Source organism: Myotis brandtii, unplaced genomic scaffold (assembly GCF_000412655.1).
Source record: "Myotis brandtii unplaced genomic scaffold, ASM41265v1 scaffold197, whole genome shotgun sequence".
Classification (NCBI taxonomy): Eukaryota; Metazoa; Chordata; class Mammalia; order Chiroptera; family Vespertilionidae; genus Myotis; species Myotis brandtii.
Window position 1 is genome coordinate 2,559,143 of NW_005357346.1, and position 13,480 is coordinate 2,572,622.

The window sequence follows — 13,480 nt, forward strand, 5'->3', positions numbered from 1 at the left end:
GGAACCCCACCCTGATCCAGGACCCCCTTCAGGCTCTCAAGTGTTGGATGTGGGCCTTGGCAAGTAAAATGTGACTTCCCAACTCTTTATTGCCTGGTTACAGAGGATGTGAAGACTGTTCTCAGGAGTCTAGAAGTGGTGTGAAAGACATCCATGCCCCAGCTCTTTAGTGTTTCTGTGGTTTCACAATGCTGGGCTCTGCATCCTCATTTGGCCACCTTAAACCAAAAGGCTGAGTTTTGGAAATCAAAAGTTTAGCCTGGTTTCAGACCCTCTGCAGACAAAAATTAAAACTGATTAGAATAAATTCATGACATGCTATATTATGTATACTTACACTTTTCTTGATACTTAGTGTAGAAAACAAACTTTGGATAACATTATGTTAAGATGAGAGCACATTAAACCTTGAAAATTAAGTTAAACTAACACTGGAGCTTTACTTCAAACTCAATATACTAGTATAGTCATTAAAATTTAAATAATACTATTAATCATCAAGGTTTATCATCAGATTAAATGTTTTATATACAGTGGCTCTCAGCAGCTCCCTTTTCTGTGGCCTAAAAAAAAAGGGAGAAAAATAAAGTACACCTATGAAAATCTAAATTTCAAATAATAAGTTTAGTTGCCCTGTGGGGAAAAAACCCACAAATAAGGACGTGGAAAGAATGAACAGAAATGAATGGCAATGGAAATAACAGTAAATTTCTTGTATTTGCAAATCTTGGATATTTATTTTGAATGTTAGAATGTTCAGCCACTTCCAACCTCAAATTATTTCAAGTCAATCAAGTATTTAATATCCGTATTGCATCAATTTTGAGAGAAGTGAAGCTTATTAGTGAGTTTCTAATTCCATACAATAAAAACCAATGCCAACTACCAGGTGAAATTCTAAAGTTTCTACCTAATAAAACTTATGCATCTTTCAATGTTCAAGTCAAATACTATGCTCTCCTTTGGGGAGGCGTGCATGATCTGCTCATCTGAAACAGATTAATCATTGCTCTGGACACCCACACAATTCGTATGGGCAGTATTTCTTTTCTAAAAGAAGTCTCTGCCTTTTTAAAGCCCATAAAAATGTGGACAAATACAAAAAGAAGGATAATCACAAATACAGATATAAAATATTCAAGTTTAGATATCATGTTTAGCAACTTAAATAATTTCTAAGCACCTGATGATTTAGAAGAGCAAACTATACCCTAACTATTCCAACACAAGACAGAAGACAAGATGAAAACCAACTTTGTCATTTTGATATTTAAGAATCACTGGATATATTTCTTTTTAACAGATTCCTTTTCTAAGGACTTGCAATTCTGTATTTTAATTATACTAAAGTACTCTAAGAAGCTTTATAAAATATGTTATATGTACTTTTTAAAATAAAATTTGAAAGTAGACAACTTACTGTATGTCATCTCTCCCAGGGTACAGAGATTATAATAATCCAACTGGCAATTTGATGTTTTGAAGCATGTGGGTCTGCTCTACTAATCTTGATCGAGATATTTAAGAGATGACAAAAATAAATCTAAATTTTGAAGTAAATTTACATTGTATGTAACTGACAAAATTATTTTTTTCTTTAACATATTGGACACTAACTGCTGTGGTCTTGACAAACCAGTAAAAATGTAAACCCAAACTACAAGTATCATAAAATAAACTCCTTAAACAGGAAGTTCATGAGACCTTGTAACGGTGATACCATCTGGTTGTTTCCTTCTTTTTTCCTTCTCTTTCTTTTTCTTGATGTTTCATCTTTTGTCCTAGAAAACAAAACAAAAATAAATGATTTTATTAATGATTGCTTCAATAAAATAGAGATACAAGAACTTTTCTTTCTTTTCTTTCATGTTTTTATTGATTTCAGAGAGGCATGGAGAGGGAGAGATAGAAAGAAACATCAATGATGAGAATCACTGATCGGCTGCCTCTTGCACACCCCCTACTGGGGATCGAGCCTGCAACCCAGGCATGTGCCTTTGACCAGAATCGAACCTGGGACCCTTCAGTCTGCAGGCTGACGCTCCATCCACTGAGCCAAACTGGCTAGGGCATAGACTTTATTTAACTTTATTTTTCAGTAGTGATTACATCCACATGGTTTGAAATTTGAAAGATAAAAAGTTCTCTTTTCACTCTGGTCATCCAGCTACCTAATTCTTCCCAAAGTCTACAACAAATATTACAGATTTCTTGCATATCTTTCAAAATTAATTGTATGCATTTGGAGAGTTTATTGTCCCAGAACCATCTGTTGGGAGGACTATCATTTCTCCACTGAATTACCTTGGCACTTTTGTCAACTGACCATAAATTTAAGGGTTTATTCTTGAACTCATGTCTGTGTGCCCTTTCCTCTTCTTGTAACAATGCCAGTCATGGAATTTAGAACACTCCAGTTCCCCTTTCCAGCATGATCTTATGTTAACTAATTACATCTGCAAAGACTCTATTTCCAAATAAGGTCACATTCTGAGGTTCAGGGTGAACATGAATTTGGGATACCATTCAACTCACAACAGCATGAATACATTTATACTTGTTATATCTTCCTGATATGTTGACCCTTTTATCATAATAAAATTTCCTCATTGTCTCTAGTAATATTTTTCAAAATCTAATTTTCCTATTTTATTAATTTCATAAAATCAATTAAAAGACAATCTATATACTTTCATATTCTGGAAGAGAATATTATATATAATACAGTGGGGCCTTGACTTACGAGTTTAATTCGTTCCGAGACCGAGCTCGTTAAGGAGCTCGTTAACTCAAATTACTCTATCAACTCAATGCAAAAAATCGGCCGAGAGACAGCTGGTATCTCAAAAAACTCGTTAGTCGGGACACTTGTAAGTCAAGGCCCCACTGTATCAGACTTACCTATTCCTTGAAAAATCTTAAAAGAACTAAGTTTCCACTGCCTATCAATTTATTTTCAGGTAACATTTGCAATGTTTTCCATAAAGAATAGTCCATGTTTTAAAAAAAACTTTTTGAGTCAATTTTGGCAATTTAGAGCCTATACTACTATAATGTACTGTTTCTCAACAGGTGTTCTTTGTGGATTCTGCAGAAATCAATTCTTTATTGTTCACAACCATTCCTCACACTATAGGACATTTAATATTCTGGGGCCCTATCCACTAACTCTTCCCAATCTTTTTTAAAAAAAGTATATATTTGTATTGATTTCAGAGAGGAAGGGAGAGGGAGAGAAATGGAAACATCAATGATGAGAGAGAGCCACCTACTGGCCATCTCCTGCATGCCCCCACTAGGTATGGAACTTCAACCTCCTGGTTCACAGGTCGATGCTCCACCAGGGAGCCAGGCCAGCCTTCATGAAAACCTGATTCGTACCCTTCTCTGCATTTCCAAATGTCCCTTGGAAAGGGGGGGTCATTTGAGGACCAATGTCATAGTAGTTAAGGTGAACTACAGGGAAGAGAGGGCGTATGCTCAGCATCCTGGGGGCTCTGGGTGGTCCCACGGAGCCCGATACCAGCAGGGGTTGGGGCCCTCCTGTCTGTTCTGGACTCTGTGCTCCAGAACCTCTACGACTTTGGAGGACAGAAGATGAAGTAGAACAGAAAAGGATAAGAAAGAAAAGGGAAAACAAGAAGAGAGATGTGGGGACTTCAGTGGTGTTGGGGACAGAGCCCGCTCCCCGAGCTGGTTCTCTTGTAAGAGAAAGAGGCTCCGAGCTTCTCGGAGCTCAGAGAAGAGCTGCAATGTGCCCCTCCTGCGAACCCCACTGGAGCCCCTGGAGGCCCTGGCCCCTCCTGCTGCAGCAGTTCCCTCTCCTCTGAACTCGAGGTTATGCTGGGTGTGCAGCCTCCCAAAAGGAGTTACATGAATTACAAGGTTTTGCAGGAGCAGATCAAAGAAAAAAAGGCAGCAAAGGAAGAAGAAAGAATGGCCCAGGACACAGATATTTTCAAGAAAAAGAAGAGGAAAAGGCAGGAAGACGGGAAATCCAAAAAGAAGAGATCAGCTCCTAGTATTCTGTCAAGTGGACGGATTGGACCGGTTGGAAAATTCAAAAAGGGCCACTGATTCTGAACCCAGTTGATATTAAGAAAATAAATTCTTTCCGACTGGCTAAGTGAAGTACTATATGAACTGAAGAGAGGAATGGGAAAGGGCCACTGTACTAAAACTGGGCCTGTGCAAGACTTCCAGGCCATTATTTATTTCGGATTTCATGGGCTGCTTTTTTAGGGAAAAAATCAAATAGAAACAATAAAGCTTCTGGTTGCTGAAAAAAAAAAAGTAAACTACAGAGCCAGATTTCTTGGGTGTGAATACAGGCTCTGACACACTGAAAAACAGACAGACAAACAAACAAAAACCTAGTACAATTACTTGACTCCTCTGTATCTGTTTCCTTATCTGTAAAACCAGAATAGTAATGGGACTTATTTAATTACTGTGATGATTAGATTACCTGATACATGTAAAGTTCTTAGAACATCTCTGATACATAGTAAATACTGACAAATATTAGCAAATATTATTCCCTAAATTTGTCATTTCAATAATTTTTCTAAGACATGATAATAGTTTTGAAATACTAACTTTTTTTCTCTCCTATTAATTCATTTTTTCCTTATTCCTCCCCCCATACTCCTTTTAAATAGCTAGGCAGCTGTGAGCTCATTGCTTTAGGAAGAAATAAACCAGGGTAGTAAACAACAAAAAAAGGAACTCTTCCTGAATTTGATTTTTAAAAATGTAAGCCATTAGGGGACTAGAGAAGCTTCCACATGGAGATAACATGTTAGGAAGAAACACAACTGAAAAGAACAAGAATGAGTCTCACCTCCCCACAACCTGACCTCAAGTTGCAATAAAAATAGAAATTTCTCCAGAGTAAGGGGAAGAAGATATTGTGGGGAAGTGATAAGAGCATAGACATTGATAGATTCTAAAAAGAAGGGCCCTGTATCCTGATTCATGGAGCACCAGGGAAGCAGTAAAATTCCACAGAAATCTAAGGTGGGGGGAAGGAGGCTGTATTCTGAGGCTTGGATAGTAACAATGACTGGGAGAGGAGGTTATGCTGACCAGGCTTTAAATAGCCTTGCATTTAGTACCCCTGCCTGGCATTGAGGAAGCAGAATTATGCCCATGTCCTTACATGTGACATGGAAGTAACAGAGAGAGCCACTATACCTGAAGGGACAGGCAGACAGGAATGAAGACATGTCAGCGCCAGACAGAATGACAGACATCTCAGAATATACCCGTATGAACAGGTAACACTGAGAACTAGGTGAGTATCTTCTCCCCATCCATGCCTTGGGAACATAAAGACCGCCCCCCACCTCCTCACCCTTCTACCACTTCACTTCATCCCTGAAATTGAACTCAAAGTTGGGAAATAAGTCTTTATCTGTCTGTGTAGTTTTCTGAGTATTTTTTTTTTAAAGAAAAAGGACAGTATTGGGTTAGCTCCATGTTAACTACCATGTTAACCACTTCCTCCCTTATATCTCATTAGAATTCCATGTAGAGCCCCCATGGTGTGGCTCAGTGGTTGGGTGCTGACCTATGAACCAGTAAGTCATGGTTCGATTCCCAGTCAGGGCATATGCCCGGTTGCGGGCTCAATCCCCAGTGTGGGGTATGCAGGAGGCAACCAATCAATTCTCTCTCATCATTGATGTTTCTCTCTCTCTCCCCCTGAAATCAATAAAAATATATTTTAAAAAATTTCCCTGGAGCTTTTGTTTTCTTTAATTAATAAGGTACAGAATCCTATAACCAATTTTATATTAAATTATTCACAGTTACCTACCTTTCTTTCTTTTCTCCTTTTATTCCTTTTCTGTCCTCTCTTTCTCTTAACTTTTCTGTTGGTAGAATCTAAAAGAATTAGATTTTAAAAGAATTAGAAATGGTCTAGTTTAAATAGGCAAGCAAGAACATCTCTAGGGAAAAGAAATAAACTCCATGATTAAAAGGATGGGAAATCTTTTTGTTATGGAGACATTACATTAACTTCCTTTCAACAATAAAAAACCAATGTTAGAACTAGAAACTCTAAGGGAAAAGAAACTATACAAGAAAGTCAGTTCAAATATGAAGTAATACTAACACATGGCATGGTTTTAAGCAAGTGATGGACTATCAATGCACTTGATATCATGACTGGAAACATTCTCCTGTGAGAGTCCCAGTAACCAGCATATTAGGTCCATGAAAGGGAATATAACCCTAGCACACGACTTGGCACTGCAATAACAATATTTATAGAGCGATAATAACTTAAATGCTGATTATTGGTTTTGAACCTTTAAAGTGAGTCCATGAACAAAAAAATGAATGAGTTACTTTTGGTTGTAGAAATATTAACTACTGAAAACAAAAATATATATACAATAGAAAGAAAAGATGGAGTAAAGAAAGGGTGGGGGTGCCTATATAAAAGAGAGTAAAATAATTGACTAAAGTTGATGGAACAACAAGTAGAATTACAAATATAATATTGATGCCAAATTAACTAATAGAAAAACTATAGTTTGACTAGCAAACACTGACAGGGAAGAATAGGTGAGACAAAGGAGTAATTTAATGTGAACTAATCAATGGATATTGCCTACAGTTGAATGTGGAGAACATTTGCTATAATTTGATTGCCTGTTACCTGATTCTCCTTTCTATGTTTGGTGAAGGTTCTTCTGTATGCCATCCACCATCAGTGCTGAAAATACTAGCTTTTCCAGTTTCCTATGCAGCTGGGACATGGACATGTGATCAGGCTCAGTCAATCACTGCCTAGTGATGGCGAACCTATGACACGCGTGTCAGAGGTGACACGCGAACTCATTTCTTTGGTTGATTTTTCTTTGTTAAATGGCATTTAAATATATAAAGTAAGTATCAAAAATATAAATCTTTGTTTTACTATGGTTGCAAATATCTCCCATGATAAATCAAGAAATAGAAGTGAAAGCATGTCACTTGAGAAAGAATCAGAAACCCAAATGTCAACAGTGGTTATTTAGCATATGCAATTCCTTTAGCTTATAATCAACCTTCCTGAATTCTACTCCTCCAGCTTTTGTCTGGAAAATGCCTCCTTCTCCTCCAGTTCTCAATTTAGATAGAATTTCCTCTTAAAGCCTTTCCTGGTCTCCTTCACTCATGTGTACCAAGTCACAGCTCTCATCTCATCTATATTGTAATGGACTATCTTTATCGCCCAATAAAATAAAGGTTCCTTGGCTGATGGGATCATGGCATGTTTACCATTATGCCTGGAGCACAGTGCGTATTCTCAATAAACATTTGTTGAATAAACAGAAGTTATAAAGGATTTTAATAATTTTTCTCTAAATAATTTAACTTATAAACAAAAAACCCTAACAGGGTGATAAACATACCGTTAGTACTTGAATCTGTCTCGCTCTCAGAAGACGAAGAAGAAGAGGGAAATACACCGTCATCTGAAGAGAAAGATGTTGATCTATGTTGGGGTTGGTGGTGTTTCTGGCTTTGCTCTTTTGTCCCCGTTTGTTTGTGTTTGCCTTAGATTGATATCAAATATGACACAATTATCCTCTCAAATATTAGCAACAAATGAAAGAGAAACAAATAAGATACTTTATAGAACGTATGTGAAATTACTGAAAAGGTCTTACAGTGAGAAAAGCTCCCACCTTCATTTCTGCTGGCCCTGGCATCTTCAGGACTTGTGCGTGGGAACTTCTTACTCATGTCCACAAAACCTGCCTGCCATGGCTGTAAAACCAAAATATTGACAAGTCATTAGAGAATTTAAAAGCAAAATAATGGTTTTTGGAACAAAGGAAATAGAAACCACATTTTAATTCTGAATGGAAAGTGGGCTAGGTGTTAGTTATTCAGAAAACAGTTCTATATTTCTATTAAATGATAACCATATACCCTTAATTTGAGTATCTGTCATCAAAACAAAAGTCAAGTATGTATTTCCATAACCTTGGCAAGCATCTCCTACAGATTTGATCAAAATAAGAACCCTGTTTTAGTTGAATTTTGCTTTATAACCTACAACAAGAATTTAGTATTGATGTGGTGATACCCTGGATTACATTATGTCAAACTGGTTTTCTTCACTGATGAAGGGAAACACCAACTGTTATAGACTGAACTGTGTCCCTGCAAAAGTCATTTACTATTGAAGCTCTAACCCCAATATGACTGAATTTAGAGAGTCTTTAGGAGGTAAAGTTAAATAAGGTCGTAACGGTGCACCCTTCATCTGATAGGACTAATGGCCTTCTAAGAGGAAAGAGATACACACCCCACACACATACACACACACAGGAGCAACACCAGTAGAAAAGGCCTGTGAGGATGCACCAAGAAGGAGGCTGTCTGCAAGCCAGAAAGAGTTCTCACCAGAAACCACACTCTGCTGGAACTTGGATCTTGGACTTTCCAGCCTCCAGAACTGTGAGAAAATAAACTCCTGTTGTTTAAAAGCCACGCAGTCTGTGGAACTGTAGCACTGTGGCAGCGCAAGCAGACTAAGGGACCACTGAAGGACGGCTGCGATTGTGGCTGCCCTTCGGAACTCGATGTTCTCCCTGGTACCTGCAGCCCATCATTCCTATCTCCTTGGGCTTCATGTTCCCCTCCCACCCTTAGAGACAGGCCATCTTCAGGATGAATCTTTTGATTGCTCCTCTCTATCACTATCCCATTGGTTCCTAAACTTTAGTATACATAAGAAAGACAAAGCTTTAAAAAGGCAATTCCTGCGCTCCACACCCAGAGATCTTCACTAGAAGATCTGGAGGGAGACCTCTAGCAATTCAAGGAGCCCTGACACTTTGAGAAACAGTGCTCTTAGAAATCTCATCTAGTCACACCATTTCAATGAATATATTACTCCTCCTGCCCTTTTATTTGTCCATCCCTTTAATCCCTCATCTCTAATAAACATTTTCCTTGGAACATCTATTTCACTCTGCACTTTAAAGTAAAACTAAGCTCTTTGGAGACTTAGCCATTTCTGTAAGTAAAACCATTTTTCTCCTAACACACACATTCATACACCTAATTTATTTACTAAGCCCCCAATCCAGTACTAGAAATATAGTGGTGAACAAAACAGACAAGATTTCTACATTCACAGAGATTATATTCTAGTTTCAGGAGAAGAAACCAAATAATTTCTAAGGATAATTGTTATGAAGAAAATAAGCAGGTGCTATAATTGAAGTGCCCTGCTGGATAGGAATGTCTGCTTCTAAATAGGTGACACTTGACCTGACATTTGAAAGATGAGAATCATCCAGTCATGTGAAAGAAAAAACTTGTAGGAAAAAACTTTTGATCAGATGGAAGATAAGTTCAAAGGCCTTGAGGCAGAACAAGTTTAGCATTTTTTGATATTCAGAAAGATGGTAAGTAAATCTCAAGCACAGTAGTCAAAGGGGAATGGTATGAACTGAGCTAAGAGGTAGACATGGACCAGGCAATGTAAAAGTATAAAACCAACTTTATGTTATGGAGTTGGGATTCCATCCTAAGTCCTAGAGGCCCAGTGCACAAAATTCATGGGGGGGGGTGGTGGTTTCCCTCAGCCTGGCCTGCACCCTCTCGCAATCTGGGACTGCTGGCTCCTAACCGCTCGCCTGTCTGCCTACCTGATCACCACTAACCACTCGCCTGCCTGCCTGCCCCAATCACCCCTAACCACCTCTGCCTTGGTGCCCACACCCGGGCCCCAGGCTTCCCTCCTCCGGCCGACTGCAGGCAACCGGGACCCGGGCTTTCCTCTCTCTTGCAGGCCACAGGCACCCGGAACCCCGGGCAACACCGCCCAGGCCCCAGCTTTGTCAGGAAGGACATCCAGGATGACGTCTGGAAGATGACCAGTCTATCTGGTCTAATTAGCATATTACCCTTTTATTAGTATAGATCAGGGGTCCTCAAACTTTTTAAACAGGGGGCCAGTTCACTGTCCCTCAGACCGTTGGAGGGCCGGACTATAGTTTAAAAAAAAACTATGAACAAATTCCTATGCACACTGCACATATCTTATTTTGAAGTAAAAAACCAAAACGGGAACAAATACAGTATTTGTATTTGCATGTGGCCCGCGGGCCATAGTTTGAGGACCCCTGGTATAGATAGTGGGAAGCGACTGGAGGCTTTTAAGCAGGGGAGTGTCAAGATCTGATTTATAACAAAGCACAGTCATATGATTAAAAACACAAATCAAGTTTTAAAAATCACCACCAAAACTGATGTCAAGGAGCTTATTCCCCATGTTTTCTTTAAGTTTTATAGTTTCAGGTCTTATATTCAAGCTTGTAATCCATTTTGAGTTGACTTTTGTGTGTAGTGTAAGATGTGGTCCAGTTTCCCATTACCATTTATTGAAGTACTTCTTTCCCTATTGTGATTTTTGGTACCCTTGTCAAGGATGAGTTGACTATATATGTATGAGTTTATTTCTGGGCACTCTATTGTTTTATTGGCCTATGTGTATTTTTTTTAATGTCTGGAACAATTTTTGGTTATCACAACTTGGAATTTTGTCACAATTTAGTTGCTACTTGGGATCTAGTAGTTAGAGGCCAGGGATATAGCTAAATATCCTACAATGCACAGGAAAGTTCTTCACAACTAAAATAATCCAACCCCAATGACAAGGGACAAAATTGAGAAAGTCTATTCTAGCCCAATCCACCAAAATCTCTTACTTGAAGTACTGTAACAGCCAATAACTAGGTTTCCTGATTTTACTTTTATACAATCTCTCCCCCACAAAGCACAGCTATATGATCTTGAGGGAAGGCGAGGGGGGTGGTGGTGGTTTGTGGAAGAGATTAACCAAAGAACTTACATGCATATATGCATAACCCATGGACACAGACAATACTGTGGTGAAGGCCTGGGTGGGGGGCAGGTATGGAATGGAGGGGATTGATGGGGGGGGGAACAAAGGGGGATATCTATAATACTTTCAGCAATAAAGATAAATAAAAAATAACAATTTTAATTGAATTATAATTGACATACAATATTGTATCAGGAGTAGGGGACATTCACCCTTTCACCATTAAGCATGATGTTAGCTCTAGGTTTTGTAGATTCCTTTTATCAGAGTCCCTGCTATTCCTAGTTTGTTATTTATTCATGTTTGTTTTTGGAACACTGATATGAACACAGGCACATATTTTATGTAACTTACTGGTAAGTATACATTCTATTTGTTTGCTCTTTATAAATAGAGACAATTTTTAAGATAGAAAGCAAAGTACAGAGCCCTAGCTGGTCTGGCTCAGTGGATAGAGTATTGGCCTGCAGACTGAAGGGTCCTGGGTTTGATTCCAGCCAAGGGCACATGCCCGGGTTGCAGGCTCCATCCCTAGTAGGAGGCATGATGGAGGCAGCCAATCAATGATTCTCTCTCATCCTTGATGTTTCTATCTCTTTCTCCCTCTCCCTTCCCCTCTGAAATCAATACACACACACACACACACACACACACACACACACACACACACACACACGTAGTGAATGCCATCTCCTGGTAAGACTATCAAGACCATATCAAATGCTACCGCCACCTCTCCTCACTCTTCACCATCTCTCTACCATTTCAGCAATGTAGCCTCTTTGATGGAGATGGGAGCAGGGGTGCTGAGTTGCAGGTGCAAACAGTCTTATTTGGGAAGCCCAGGCCAGGCCAGGCCAAGCTCAGCTGGCCAGGAGCTCCAGCTACTGAGTCCTCTTATGAAGCAAGTCACACTGCTAGTTCTCTGGATTACAGATTGTGGTCATTTCTACAGCTGTTAAAGAACCAACGACTTCTAGATGGATTAGACTCTGTTTGGGGCTCCAAATATGATTTTCCTCATCTTGGTCGAGTTTTTTTTTCTTTTTTAAAGAACACAGTTGAATCTGTTGGGTTCATGGTGCTGAGTTTTTAAAATCATCAATGTTGAATTTTGCCAAGTGCTTTTTTTTTGCATCTATTGATAGGAATATGTAGGTTTTCTTATGTAGTCTGTTAATATGGTAAGATATACTAATTTATTTTCAAATGTTGAACCAGCCATGAATTCCTGGGATAAATGATAGTCACGAAGTGTTTTTCTTTTACACAATGCTGGATTCAATTTGCTAATTTTTTTTTTTAGGATTTTTTGCATCTTTGTTTATGAGGGACACTGATTTGGTTTTCAGGTGTTTTTTTTTTTAAATCTGGTTTTGGTATCAGGAAATGTTGGGTTAATAAAATGAGTTGGGAAGTTTTCCTTCCTCTTCTATTCTCTGAATAGTTTGTGTAGAATGACTATTACTTTGTCCTTAAATGTTTGAATAAATGATAGTCACAAAGTGTTTTTCTTTTACACATTGCTGGATTCAATTAGCTATTTTTTTTTTTAGGATTTTTTACATCTTTGTTTATGAGGAACACTGATTTGGTTTTCAGTTTTTTAAAAATCTGGTTTTGGTATCGGGAAACATTGGGTTAATAAAATGAGTTGGGAAGGTTTCCTTCCTCTTCTATTCTCTGAATAGCTTGTGTAGAATGACTATTACTTTGTCCTTAAATGTTTGGTAAAATCCGCCAGTGAAACTAGATGGCACTGGAGAGTTTTCCTTTTTGGTATAGAACTGTTCAGCTTATCCCTTTCTTCTTGGGTGAATTTTGGTAGTTTTGATGGTGATCCATTTCATCTGAGATAAGTATAGAGTTGTTTGTAGAATTCCCTTATTGTGCTTTTTAATGTCTATCATGATCAGTAAAGACATCTCTTAGAGCAGTGGTTCTCAACCTTCCTAATGCCTCGACCCTTTAATACAGTTCCTCATGTTGTGGTGACCCCCAACCATAAAATTATTTTCGTTGCTACTTCATAACTGTAATTTTGCTACTGTTATGAATCGTAATGTAAATATCTGATATGCAGGATGTATTTTCATTGTTACAAATTGAACATAATTAAAGCATAGTGATTAATCACAAAAACAATATGTAATTATATATGTGTTTTCCGATGGTCTTAGGCGACCCCTGTGAAAGGGTCGTTCGACCCCCAAAGGGATCGCGACCCACAGGTTGAGAACCGCTGTCTTAGAGCATGTATGTTATAGAAATGACTTAGTACAATTAAACACAAGACCAAGTAGAGAAAGGACAGAACTGCAGCAGTACTAGCCTCAAGCCTTGTTATCACTGACTTTAAATTCCATATTCAGTCAGATACCAAGTCCTTTTGATTTGTCCTTGCAAATTCCTCCTAAGCCCAATACTGCTTGGCATAGCCCCTTAAGACCCCTAATCTATCTACCTAAAATATTCCACCTGTCACCTAATGAGTCTCACTGCCTCTCTCCACATCCTTCACATTGCAGCCAGACTTATCTTCTTAAACTTCCAAAGTTTCCGCACTGCCTACAATAGCAGTTCTCAATCTGTGGGTCTCGACCCCTTTGGGGGTCGAAC

General features: G+C 38.6%; 2 long non-coding RNA genes across 3 annotated transcripts in view; both read right to left on the bottom strand.

Moving 5' to 3' along the window:
- Positions 1-69: 69 nt before the first annotated feature.
- LOC106725919 lies at positions 70-1,777 on the bottom strand. The gene is made up of 2 exons (XR_001361927.1): positions 1,705-1,777; positions 70-274 (listed from the first exon to the last, which is right to left on the bottom strand). It is a non-coding gene; the product is annotated as an uncharacterized LOC106725919 (long non-coding RNA).
- A 4,055-nt stretch (positions 1,778-5,832) lies between these two features.
- The window catches only part of LOC102243257, a 9,189-nt gene continuing 1,541 nt past the window's right edge, over positions 5,833-13,480 (bottom strand). Inside the window, exons 2-4 of one of the 2 annotated variants that reach the window (XR_313537.2) lie at positions 7,686-7,767; positions 7,410-7,553; positions 5,833-5,889 (exon numbers count right to left, since the gene is read on the bottom strand). This is a non-coding gene — a long non-coding RNA (uncharacterized LOC102243257). Of the gene's footprint in view, positions 5,890-7,409; positions 7,554-7,667; positions 7,768-13,480 lie in introns of both variants that reach the window. The other variant, XR_001361928.1, reaches the window with a different exon arrangement.